At 43.9% G+C, this 9,722-nt stretch overlaps 1 long non-coding RNA gene across 1 annotated transcript; it reads left to right on the top strand.

The window, feature by feature from the left end:
• Nucleotides 1–4,945: 4,945 nt before the first annotated feature.
• Nucleotides 4,946–7,815, top strand: LOC112487144 (uncharacterized). Its single transcript, XR_003049954.1, has 4 exons — nucleotides 4,946–5,118; nucleotides 6,611–6,734; nucleotides 7,205–7,270; nucleotides 7,406–7,815. It is a non-coding gene; the product is annotated as an uncharacterized LOC112487144 (long non-coding RNA).
• Nucleotides 7,816–9,722: the final 1,907 nt, after the last annotated feature.

Raw genomic sequence — 9,722 nt, 5'->3', positions numbered from 1 at the left:
TGCTTCTGCTCCTCCTGCTCCTGCTGCTGCTGCTGCTGCTGCTGCTTCATGCTAATGAGGTTTCACCAGCATGAATCAGCCTCGCTCAGCCTGAAGCCTCAGAATTATTCACATGGATTATGTCATAGTAATGACTTATTCAAACATAGACTTTTTTTGTGACAAATATGAATCACTTAAGAAAAACAAAATCTTGATACAAACTGAAGACACCAACCAACTGTCGAGGCTCTGTGGAGGTCTGTCTTCTTTTTGCTTGACGTGTGACTGCAGTTGTCCATCAGTCCATGGTCTCAGCTCTTGTATTTTCTTCTACATACAAAGTCATGCTAACCCAGAGAAAGTGTCAAATCTACACCGTATACTAATACGAAATGAAAAAAAATATGACTTCCAATTACTTCAAGTCTGTCGGTTTGTTAGAACTCTGTGGACGCCACAGGAAAATGATCCAGACTAAAGGGACTAGGTCTGGACTCGTGACTTGATGAGAGGGACTTGACCTCTTCATTGACTTGCAGTAAATGTTAAAACTACAAAGACTTGAGTTCCCAGCTGCTCAGAGTAAGTACTGTATGTCTAAATTACGGATCAAGGATTACGTGTATGAAGTACTAGAAAGTACTTTTTAAATGTAACTTCATGCAAAAAAAAAAAAAAAAAAAAAAAAAAAAAATCTGTAGCCTTGATGCTTGTCAGGAGCTAAATAAAATCAGCTTTAATAAAAACCAAGTTTCCTGATGCAGCAGCTGAGTCCAGCTCTCAGCTGGTTTACATTCTCTCTGAAAACTCATTAGCTCTGTTTGGAATTCTTCCCCAGACTATTCCATTGATGGATTGGACAGAATTCCCACATGTCTGCTGTTAACAAAACAGGTCAGACACTTATTACACACAGCTCTGATCTACGAGGAGCTCCTGTCCCTGAGGAGGAGGAGAAGTAGAAACAGAGTTTTCTTTTCCGCCTGGATTTAGTTGTGAAAGAATTAGGAAAAGAGGTGACCCTGAAGCACACACACACACACACACACACACTCATTCATAAACTTACAGCGTGTTTGTTCAGAGCCTCGGTCTCCTTGTTAAAGCTCTGACTGTTTACAGTGTTTTCTCTGAGTCAGAAACACTTTGTTCATCTCCAGCCTCTCGTCTGCGGCTGTTCTCACTCTTTATCAGTGACAGAGTGATTGATGGGGCTCTCTCTCTCTCTCTCTCCCCCTCCCTCACCCTCTCTCTCTCTCTCTCTGAGGTTGTGGACACTCTTTTACTGATAAGGCACTGTGTCGAGGCTGCACTCTTGTTTTCCTACAGGTCTGCTGATGACCAAAGGGATGAGGTCAGATGGTTGGACAACACCGTTCTGTCAGGATGGAAAGGTTTAGAACAGGGACCTTCAACTGGTGGCCCACGGGCCGACTCTGGCTCACCAAACCATCAAAGCCGGCCCACAACTGGATTCCAAAATTGTGAGGATCAGAGAGAAAATATTGTGTGGTCTTAACTATTAAAGCAACTGAAAAAACAACAACAACAAATGAGACTTAAATAACCATCACCAATCCTCATTTATGACAGAAATGTAGTTTTCATTTCATTTTATTTGGGGTGTCAGACCTCCAAGGCCTTCTGACAGATACAGTTGATGACCTTTGGTTTAGAAGAAGGAAAAGCAGAATTTCATTGTTCTGTGCTGCTGTGAAGGAGGGTCAGTCCTGAGAGAGACGGACGTCAAATCCCTGCGGAGTGAGAGGACGCAGACGCAGCTCTCTGAGAAAGTGTGGCCTGGTCATGGTCTGGATTAACCTTCTGTAAACAAACTCAGAGGTTATCAGCCCAGAGCCCAGAGCAGGGACGTGGACGTATTACACGGCTGCCTGCAAACACGTGTACACTGAGAAAGCTGATGTCTGTGATGTCTGTGATGTCTGTGATGTCCCCCGTTTCTCTGATGTTTCAGAAACCTGATGTATCTGATGTCTCTAATTCTTCTGATGTTTCTCTGTTTTTTTTATTAAAGTTTCTGTGTAACTTGTCTAATCTACACACACACCCCCCCCCCACACACACACACGTGTACTTCCACGGACCACCCAGGGGTCTCGAACCTCCACCGTATCAAGACACACAGCCTTTACCAATTTAATTACCATTATTGAGCTCATGGATTGATTCAGTTTTGGAAAGTGCTGTTTTATGAATTCATTTGCTGCACCTCTGATTTGCTGCTATAAATAATGAAAACATGGAGTGAAAAAGATCGCTAATCGTCCAGAGTTCCCCAATTCCCAACGCCGTCCTGATCTCCTTCAGAGAGGACGAGAGTAATGAAGGACAACCTGTTTCCATCACTGCTCTCTTTCTTTAATTCCGAAACCAATTACTTGAGATTTTCCACTTCAGGAGAACAGACAGTGAGCCGCAACAACGGGGAGGAGGAAGAAGAGGAGGAGGAGGAAGAAGAGGGCGAGAGACGGAAAGAGGAAAATGAGAGGAAACCTGACTGTGAATTAGTTTCCCGTGGAGATCCTTCACTCCGTGGATTCCGCACCAGTGCGGAAAGAACTACATCAAAACAACCAAATGAAATAAGAATGTGATTCCCACTGTGCAGCGATGACTTTATCCTGAGTAAATGAATCTGTGGACGAGGAGCAGGGAGAGAGCTGCCATTAAAAATGCAGCTGTTTCTCCAGAATCTGCTGCTGTTTGTAGTGTAGAGCTGTTTGTCTTCATCAACCACTGCTGGGCTTGTTTCAATGATATGAACACGGATGCCACACACACACACACACTCACACACACACACACCACTGTGGCAGTGCTGGTTCTTGTGTCTCAGGATCTGCAGAGTAGACTAAAACTGGAAACCTTACATTATGTATGACGTGCACGTTCACTGATCCACATCTAACATCAGTGTGTGAGAAAATATCCTCCCAGCTCCTCCCCCACACTTTCCTCTGACCCTCTGATCTACGAGAAGCCCCCGAACTCCACCGTCTCCTCCTCCTCCTCCTCCTCCTCCTCCTCCATCCCTCTGCTCCTCTGCTCCTCAGCTGGAGATGAATAGTGAGATACTTCACTCAGCATTTTGCTGATGCTGCTCTGCTTTACATGTAAGTGATGCCAAGGTCAAAGTCCACGTCTGACGTGAGATGTCAGAGCAGGTGGAGTCAGCAGTTAAAATCCATCCTGTAATCACAGGTGGAGTCAAGGACGTGACTCTGAGGCATTCCCTGTCTTCTCTAACAACAAGCTTCTCTTACTCTGCTGTAGTCCTGCTGCTGCTGCTGCTGGTGCTGAGGCTGCTGCTGCTGCAGCTGCAGCTGCTGCTGCTGAGGCTGAGGCTGCTGCTGCTGCAGCTGCAGCTGCTGCTGCTGCTGCTGGTGCTGAGGCTGCTGCTGCTGCAGCTGCTGCTGCTGCTGCTGGTGCTGAGGCTGCTGCTGCTGAGGCTGAGGCTGAGGCTGCTGCTGCAGCTGCTGCTGCTGAGGCTGAGGCTGACGTCTCCACGTAAAGGCAGCTATAATAACAGTCTTCTGTTTCCCGTGTGGGCCACGTGAACGGCAGCTGGAGCAGATGAAGTCGTAGAAGTTAAAAATATCAGTGAAAGAATGAATATTTAGATGTTGTTGACTTTCAAAAGTCAGATTAATATTCTCAGATCTGATCAGGTCACCGTGTGTCCGTTCTCCTCTTCTCTGCTCGGCCTCATCACTTCAGCTTGTTTCTCTGCTCGGCCTCATCACTTCAGCTGTTTCCTCAATAATCCTGCACATTCAATTGGATGAAAATGTGTTGATTATTTACTAAAATAAATCAATAACAAGAGTAAAAGCGTCAGAGTGATTTCAGTTCAACTTTGTGTCCAAGCTGAAGTGTGTGTTTTTGTCTTCTGTCCTGACTGATGAGAGGACATTCCAGACAAACCAGAACCACTGATCTGGGAGGTGACAGGACCAGGGTTGTAGGTTCTGTCACTAAATCAGGTCTAAGGTCATAGATAGAGGAAGGTGTAAGGTCAGAAGTCGCCCTGACCCTGGATCTTTCAACATTCCTGATGTCGGATTGTTCTGCGTCAGACCCGGAGGATCAGAGACCGACTAAGACCCTGTCCTCAGACTAAATCCTGCTCCAGAAGAAGTGGATCAAGTCCCCTCATGTGATGTCCTGGACAGACACGTGTGGCTCAAACAGAGGCACAGAGACGGAGCAGAGGTCGTTAGAGCATCGATACGTGGACATTCACTTGTAAGGATAAGATAAGAAGTAAGAAGAATTTGTGGAGAACTATCTAGACCAGTTTTAGAATTTGTGGAGAACTATCTAGACCAGAGACCAGGGACAAACAATGTAAAACGATTGATGATAAATATATATTGAAATGAATGAAAGTATTTTTCATACAAAAACATCTAAAACTGGACAACAGTGAGGAAACAAATTGAACTGACATCAGTTTATTCACACGTGTCTAAACATTTAACACACAAAACAACAACAAAAACACAAGTAATAAAATATCTGACAATTTCTATTACGTTCTAAAGTAACAGAATATATACCGTAGATGTATAGGCTATAGAAATATATAAAATACATATTTCTAATCTGAATTCTACTGACTTCCAGATATTTCTGATATTCAGTTTGACTCTTTTTTAAATAAATGTTATAATGTTTTTTTATGTATTTCTATTATTATTTCAATATGTTATTGTTATTTGTATTATTTTATTTGTAGGTCTATTTTTGTGTATTTTTCTTCTTATTTCCAGCAGACCAGCGTGTGTGTCCTCTGCGTCCCTCCACACCTGGGCCGTCTGATCTGATCACCACTGAGGCCCAGGTGTGGCTGATCACAGTAACTGACGTCCATCAGCCTCACCTGGTTTGATCCTACAATATTTTCACACATGAACTCAGAGAAGACAGACGTTCCTGGAAAGTTCCAGAGGAGGATCTTGAGCGACCTCACAGAGGGAGAGGTTTGTTTCGGACACAGAGACGGTTTCTAGAAGACGCCTGTTTGAGTCCAAACCCTTTTGTCACAACAAGCAGTTTGTTGCTGTGACACTGGCAGAAAAGAAGCGTGTAATCAAGCCAAAAACCATCTTTCATGTAAGTTATGTGCAGAACTTCCCATGTTGTTCATCATCACGGAGCTATTCGCTGAAATGTCCGAGTGACATCTCCAGGAATGTCGGAGCCGCGGAGCCACAGCGGACGCTGAGCCTGTAAATACAGGGAATATTTGTGGAAAACATGGAGCAGCGCTGAGGGCCTGAGGTCCTGGGGGGGGACGTTAATTGGAGCAGTTAAAATGTGTCGGACAACCGCAGGCTGACCTGGAATGCTGGGTAATTGTAGTTTACAGTGGAGACTGGTGGTGCTGGTGGTCCTGATGTTCTCCAGTAAAAGGATTCTTGGCTGTGGAACAGTTCCACTTCCAGACAAACCAGACAGCTGTAATTGTCTCACAATTACTCACACAACATTTCCAAGGGCAATATTTTTACATAAATGATGGCTTTTTGAAATTAGACAGAGAATTTCAGGATCGTTCGGTGGTGGGACAGAACACGCCATGGAACACAAACACGGATCGGCTGTGGTGGGAAGTTCAAACTAGTCGAGGGTCAGTTTCTACACAGGCCTCGATTTAAGGACAGAGAAGAGACTGGGAACCAGAAACACTGCAGGACACTACAGTGGGTGTCTGACCCACTGTGACAGACACTACTGACAGTACTACTCATAACAGAACCTGCTAGAGAAAATGGAGGCTTTAGGAATGTTCTTTCCTAAACACACCAACTTTCAACTTTGTCCCTGGAAGAAGAAGAAGAAGAGGAGGAGGAGGAAAGTGAACTCCTTGTCATTGTGACACAGCACACCACCAAATGTGACCTCTGCTTTTAACCCATCACCTGGCATGCTCAGAGCACCTCAGTGGTAACTTGGCAGATGGTGGATTCAAACCTGAAACCTTCCAGACCCAAGGCTGCGTTCTTAGCCACTAATCCACCGCTGCCTCTGCAGTAGAAGGAGTAATAAGAGGAGTAAGAGGAGGAGGAATCAAAGTAAGACCTTGTGTGACAAAACCACTGGTCCTCATGAGGAGCATCATTGTTGGAGTGGAGAACACACACACACACACACACACAAACCCCAGAAATCACTGAAAAGTGAGAAAGTGAGGACAAGGATGAATTCAGCCATATGTTCTCCATATGTACACACACACACACACACCCACACACACACACAGAGTGAGGATTTCCTCAGCAGAGCTTCAAACAGAACCATCTCCTGACATTCTCCAGCCTCTGATCTTCTCTCACTCTTCACCAAACCTCAGATTATAGGGAGCAGTGAAAGCACAGAGATGATGTCATCACTCATATAACTGACCGTCCAATGAAGAACAGATGTGACGGTCAATCCATCAATCAATCTGTCGTTTAATTCAGGCATTTGTTTGTTTTTAAGGAGGATTTTTGAAGCAATAGCAGACAAATAAATACATGAATTGTGGAATATATACATACAAATATATATATATATGTATGTATGTATGTATGTATCTGATTGTGATCTACTTCCTTTCCAGTTGACCTGAACCTGAAGTCTGAACAGATGGAGACACTTCTCTGAGACTGGGAGTCTCTGGGTCTTATCTGGGGTCTGGTCCTGGTCCAGTCCATCTGTGACTGCGAGGATTAAAGCGGCTGCAGGTAATTTATAAGCAGAGACACATCACAGGAGACAGAGTGGAGTTTGATCAGAACCCTGACAGGAAGTTCCGCTTAAAAATCCATGAACATCTGCTTTTACCCTAATGTTGTTCTATTGAGTTTTGTTATTGGATCCTCAAACATGAACCTGCTCAGGTTTGATGAGTCCATAGTCAGAGGAGTTTCAAAGAACTGACCTCTTTGGAAATATTTTTGTACACAAATATCTTCAGGTACTGAGGAAAAGATGACAAACAATAAATGAAATGTTTTTTCCTGATTTTTATCTTTTTACTCTTTCATATATATATATATTTGTGAGACTTGTTCTCTTGATGGAAAATTTACTGCAAAAACGATGAAGTAATTCAACTGTAAACAGGCAAATACAGCTTTTACAGAAAAACATTTTGAAGACATTCTGTACATTTTCACCAGATTTGGAACAACATTTTTTTGAAATCCTTTAGACAGATTTGAGCGATGGAGAGTGACAGTGATGGACGACCAGTTGGTGATGGAGGCAGAGTGTGATGGTGAGAGAGTTTGCATTTCTAGGGAAGCATTTCTTTTAAAGTTGACTTGTTTAAAATGGCTGCTAGGCTAACATTTAGCCAACATTTGGCTAATCTTATGAATCTTCTTCATTCAGGACATGTTTTTCTTTAAAGCTAAGTCTAAGAAGTCTGGAATTACTGACATAACGACCCAGGAGAAATTGAGAAGAAGAAGAAAAGGTTGGAAATATAATGAAAAGTTAATGTGGGAAAACTGTCGTCAGAATGTTTTTTTTTACAAAGAAATACTAGGTAAATCAAAGTTAGCCAGAGCTAGCAAAAATGGCTAACATTTCATTAAACCGTCCCAGAAACACGTTTTTCCTGATGGAAAAAAAATTAATTCCCTGATCAATCCAACAGCTCTGCTGCAGGAGATCTGTTTAGTTGTTCTTCTCATCTGCTGAAATGTCAAACATCATCAGTCTCTGCCTTGTTAGCTTTTCAGAAAGAAACAAAAACAAAAAAAAAGAAAAATCATGTTGTTTTTTTCTATCTAAATCAGAGGAATGAGCTGCTCTTCAAGGTCGTCCTGCAACATGACAAATGAAAACAGAGAAACCACAGAGAAACTCAACAAACCAGTGTGTGTGTGTGTGTGTGTGTGTGTGTGTGTGTGTGTGTGTGTGTGTGTGTGTGTGTGTGGTTTGGTTCTGGCTCCAGATGATTGGCTTTTACTCTTGTTTCTCCTCAGAAGACCAACAGTTAAATCAAAATCCAGTGTGTGCATCTCCACCACACTGACTTCAGTCTCGGTGTTAGCTGGTCTGGGCTAACATTTAGTCACATCCTGGCTAATGTTTAGCCACTAAATGATATGTAGTTCTGGTCTTTGTTTGGCTATAAGTTGGATTTAAGCAAAGTCTTTCGGCAAAAGACCTTTTTTTTTAGCCTTTTCTGTTTTAGAAATCCAAATCTCAAACTCTGTTAGTCTAAGTTTTTGTGAAGACTTGATCAACACTGAAGTCTTCAGTGTTTGAGTGTAAGTCACTGCAGAAGGTCGGTTCTCGTCCAAGATTTCTGACTGGGCTCAGAACTGTTACCTCTGGACTCCCTGGTTCCTGGTTCTGAGAGTGAAAAGTTCAGTGGTGTGTAGACTGGGAGTCAGACCACGGCCACAACTGCCTGAGTGGATTCAGTTCACTTTTAACTGTTGTTGGATTTAAACTACTTTAAAGCCAAGTATGTGGGTTTTTTTTTTTTTTTTTTTACCAAATGACAACACAGCCAGCGCCAGAAAGTTTCTCAAAAAAGCCACAAATGACTGTTTGAAACACGATTCTGGTTTTTGATTGACAAGTTATCTGACAAAACTCCACCCGGGTGGCGCTCAGAGTGGATTAAAACAAATTCTCTGGAGTGGGAATGATTTAGAAACAGTGTTTAAGTTGAGTTGAGGTGTTAATGAGAGTGTGATGAGAGGCGTTCTGGAGCAGCAGCAGCAGCAGCAGCAGCAGCAGCAGCAGCCGCAGCAGCAGCAGTGGAGCAGGATCGGTATGGTTTTAATTAAGCAGCGGCTGCAGAGTTGCGGGTAAGGACTCAGTGCCAGGACGTCCCTGGAGAAACAGCACTGACGCCTTCGAGGCCTGCCAAGCGTGGCCACAGCCTATCCCAGAATGCCTGTGTCACAGTCCCCGTGGGGAAGGACGGGGCCACAGAACATCTGAGAAAACAATCCGTTTTTTTTCTGTTCATCACAAAATCTGATGTTTGGGGGCGACCAGGAGGACGCCTGGCTCAGACACAGTCTGTTCTGGAGACTTCTGCTTCTCTCTGCCTCTGACACGCTGCGAAAATGATGCGTCACATTTGACATTTTACACAATCCTGATCCATATTTGGAAACTGGAGGGAACCAGGACAGAGGGGAACTGGACCGTCAGAGCCTGAGGAAGAAAAAAGAGAAAAGTCACTGCTGTCATTCAACAGATCAAAAACAAAGTCAAACGTCCCATTACAGATGACGTGGCCTGGCTTCACTCCACTGACACCTTCACATCACTTTGTTCACTTGTCATTTGTTTTTCCTACTGATTATCTTTTCATTTCCTTCACGTGTATATTAGTCAGTCACTGTAGTGCACATCACAGGATTTCAACAGAGCAGTTTGATTTCACATCCTCACCACTGCCCCCTAACTGTCATCCCTGGAGTACTGACTCCACTGTCATTTTTCTCTGGGTCTGTCACAGCTCCGATCAATAACAGTGACAGTGATGCTGCTGCTGCTGCTGCTGCTGCTGCTGCTGCTGCTGCTTCTAACATGTGCTCAGACTCACAGTGGAGGTATCTGTGGAGGAGCCTGTAATTATGTGATGAGCAGCCAAGGGGCGAGACGGGGGGAGGAGGAGTGTGAGGACTGAGGGAGGGAGGTGGCCTGTGGTTTTAACTAATGAATACCCCGGGGATGGAGGGATGGAGGGATGGATG

This window comes from Cynoglossus semilaevis, chromosome 1, assembly GCF_000523025.1.
Source record: "Cynoglossus semilaevis isolate Cse_v1.0 chromosome 1, Cse_v1.0, whole genome shotgun sequence".
NCBI lineage: Eukaryota > Metazoa > Chordata > Actinopteri > Pleuronectiformes > Cynoglossidae > Cynoglossus > Cynoglossus semilaevis.
The sequence above is the reverse complement of the archived record's forward strand: the minus strand, read 5'-3'. Positions and strand labels throughout refer to the sequence as shown.